Here is a 3,801-nt window from a genome sequence, read left to right on the forward strand (position 1 = left end):
TTCTAGTCATGGTTCATAATGCTGTCCACTTCATATGTAAATACTGTATTCTACTCATGGTTCATCCTGCTGTCCACTTCATATGGATATACTGTATTCTAGTCATGGTTCATCCTGCTGTCCACTTCATATGGATATACTGTATTCTAGTCATGGTTCATCCTGCTGTCCACTTCATATGTATCTACTGTATTCTAGTGATGGTTCATCCTGCTGTCCACTTCATATGTAAATACTGTGTTCTAGTCATGGTTCATCCTGCTGTCCACTTCATATGTAAATACTGTATTCTAGTCATGGTTCATCCTGCTGTCCACTTCATATGTAAATACTGTATTCTAGTCATAGTTCATCCTGCTGTCCACTTCATATGTAAATACTGTATTCTAGTCATGGTTCATCCTGTTGTCCACTTCATATGTATCTACTGTATTCTAGTCATGGTTCATCCTGCTGTCCACTTCATATGGATATACTGTATTCTAGTCATGGTTCATCCTGCTGTCCACTTCATATGTATCTACTGTATTCTAGTCATGGTTCATCCTGCTGTCCACTTCATATGGATATACTGTATTCTAGTCATGGTTCATCCTGCTGTCCACTTCATATGTATCTACTGTATTCTAGTCATGGTTCATCCTGCTGTCCACTTCATATGGATATACTGTATTCTAGTCATGGTTCATCCTGTTGTCCACTTCATATGTTTATACTGTATTCTAGTCATGGTTCATCCTGCTGTCCACTTCATATGTATCTACTGTATTCTAGTCATGGTTCATCCTGCTGTCCACTTCATATGGATATACTGTATTCTAGTCATGGTTCATCCTGCTGTCCACTTCATATGTATCTACTGTATTCTAGTCATGGTTCATCCTGCTGTCCACTTCATATGTATATACTGTATTCTAGTCATGGTTCATCCTGCTGTCCACTTCATATGGATATACTGTATTCTATTCATGGTTCATCCTGCTGTCCACTTCATATGTTTATACTGTATTCTAGTCATGGTTCATCCTGCTGTCCACTTCATATGTATCTACTGTATTCTAGTCATGGTTCATCCTGCTGTCCACTTCATATGGATATACTGTATTCTATTCATGGTTCATCCTGCTGTCCACTTCATATGGATATACTGTATTTGCTGTACACACGTTTTCATTGCTCTTTCTGATATTTCTTAATTTCTTTAAACTTTTTGGATGATGTATGTATTGTTTTGTATTGCTAGATATTACTACTGGACTGAAACATAAGCATTTCACTGCACCTGCGATAACATCTGCATATCTGTGTACATAACCGTTAAACTTTCATATGATATCATGATGATGATGATGAAGATGCCAGTGTGTCCCTCATTAGGGGTTCTTATCTCCTTCCTAATCAGAGCTCAGCCGGGGCCCTTAGTGCTGATGACTCAGAACTCTGCCTCACGCCACGCACACACACTACCGTTCAAAAGTTTGGGGTCACAGAAATGTCCTTGTTTTTTAAAGAAAAGCACTTTTTTTTGTCCATTCATATAACATCAAATTGATCAGAAATACAGTGTAGACATTGTAAATGTTGTAAATGACTATTGTAGCTGGAAACGGCTGATTTTCAATGGAATATCTACGTAGGCGTACATAGGCCCATTATCAGCAACCATCAATTATGTGTTCCAATGGCACATTGTTGTTAGCTATTCCAAGTTTATCATTTTAAAAGGCTAATTGATCATTAGAAAACCCTTTTGCAATTATGTTAACAGAGCTGAAAAACTGAAGGGCAGCATCCCGGAGTCACCTCTTCACTGTTGATGTTGAGACTGATGTTTTGAGGGTAATATTTAATGAAGCTTCCAGATGAGGACTTGAGAGGAGTCTGTTTCTCAAACTAGACACTCTAATGTACTTGTCCTCTGGCTCAGTTGTGCACCGGGGCCTCCCACTCCTCTTTCTATTCTGGTTAGAGCCAGTTTGAGCTGTTCTGTGAAGGGAGTAGTACACAGCATTGTACGATATCTTCAGTTTATTGGCAATTTCTTGCATGGAATAGCCTTCATTTCTCAGAACAAGAATAGACTGATGAGTTTCAGAAGAAAGTTCTTTGTTTCTGGACATTTTTAGCCTGTAATTAATCGAACCCACAAATGCTGATGCTCCAGATACTCAACTAGTCTAAAGAAGGACAGTTTTATTGCTTCTTTAATCAGCACAACAGTTTTCAGCTGTGCTAACATAATTGCAAAAGGGTTTTCTAATGATCAATTAGCCTTTTAAAATGATAAACTTGGATTAGATAACACAACGTGCCATTGGAACACAGGAGGGATGGTTACTGATAATGGACCTCTGTACGCCTATGTAGATATTCCATAAAGAAATCAGCCGTTTCCAGCTACAATAGTCATTTACAACATTAACAAGTCTACAGTGTATCAATTTGATGTTATTTTAATGGACAAAAAAAAAGTGCTTTTCCTTAAAAAACAAGGACATTTCTGAGTGACCCCAAACTTTTAGACGGTAGTGTATATAAATACACACACACACACACACACACACACACACACACACACGTATAAATCACTCCAGTGACAGCCCTGTCCTGCATCTCATCCAACAGGGTAAGATTTACACCCCATGTCTAAGCATGGCCTGCAAACTGGAGCCAATCCACAATGTCAACCCTCAAATTGGTTATTGATCTAACAATCAGGATGTGAATCACGAGTCACCAGCACTGTTTAGACACATTTTACAGTATTACCGTCTGGATTACAGTTGATATGCAGCAGAAGGTATTTGGTTTGGATTACAGTTTATATGCAGCAGAAGGTATTTGGTTTGGATTACAGTTGATATGCAGCAGAAGGTATTTGGTTTGGATTACAGTTGATATTCAGCAGAAGGTATTTGGTTTGGATTACAGTTGATATTCAGCAGAAGGTATTTGGTTTGGATTACAGTTGATATTCAGCAGAAGGTATTTGGTTTGGATTACAGTTGATATTCAGCAGAAGGTATTTGGTGCTGTAAGTAAATAGATATTCCAATACATATTCCATTCCGGCGCCGACAGAGATGGCCGCCTCGCTTCGCGTTCCTAGGAAACTATGCAGTTTTTTGTTTTTTTACGTGTTATTTCTTACACTAGTACCCCAGGTCATCTTAGGTTTCTTTACATACAGCCGAGAAGAACTACTGAATATAAGATCAGCGTCAACTCACCATCAGTACGACCAAGAATATGTTTTTCGCGATGCGGATCCTGTGTTCTGCCTTACAACCAGTGTAACCGAGTGGATTACATGCAGCGACCAAAAAAAAAAACGACTCAGAAAAAGAGGGAAACGAAGCGGTCTTCTGGTCAGACTCCGGAGACGGGCACACCGTGCACCACTCCCTAGCATTCTTCTTGCCAATGTCCAGTCTCTTGACAACAAGGTTGATGAAATCCGAGCAAGGGTAGCATTCCAGAGGGACATCAGAGACTGTAACGTTCTTTGCTTCACGGAAACATGGCTCACTGGAGAGACGCAATCCGAAGCAGTGCAGCCTGCGGGTTTCTCCACGCATCGCGCCGACAGAAACAAACATCTTTCTGGTAAGAAGACGGGCGGGGGCGTATGTCTTATGGCCAACGTGACATGGTGTGATGAAAGAAACATACAGGAACTCAAATCCTTCTGTTCACCTGATTTAGAATTCCTCACAATCAAATGTAGACCGCATTATCTACCAAGAGAATTCTCTTCGATTATAATCACAGCCGTATATATCCCCCTCAAGCAGACACATC

The sequence above is a fragment of the Oncorhynchus tshawytscha genome, linkage group LG25 (assembly GCF_018296145.1).
Source record: "Oncorhynchus tshawytscha isolate Ot180627B linkage group LG25, Otsh_v2.0, whole genome shotgun sequence".
In the NCBI taxonomy this organism is placed as follows: domain Eukaryota; kingdom Metazoa; phylum Chordata; class Actinopteri; order Salmoniformes; family Salmonidae; genus Oncorhynchus; species Oncorhynchus tshawytscha.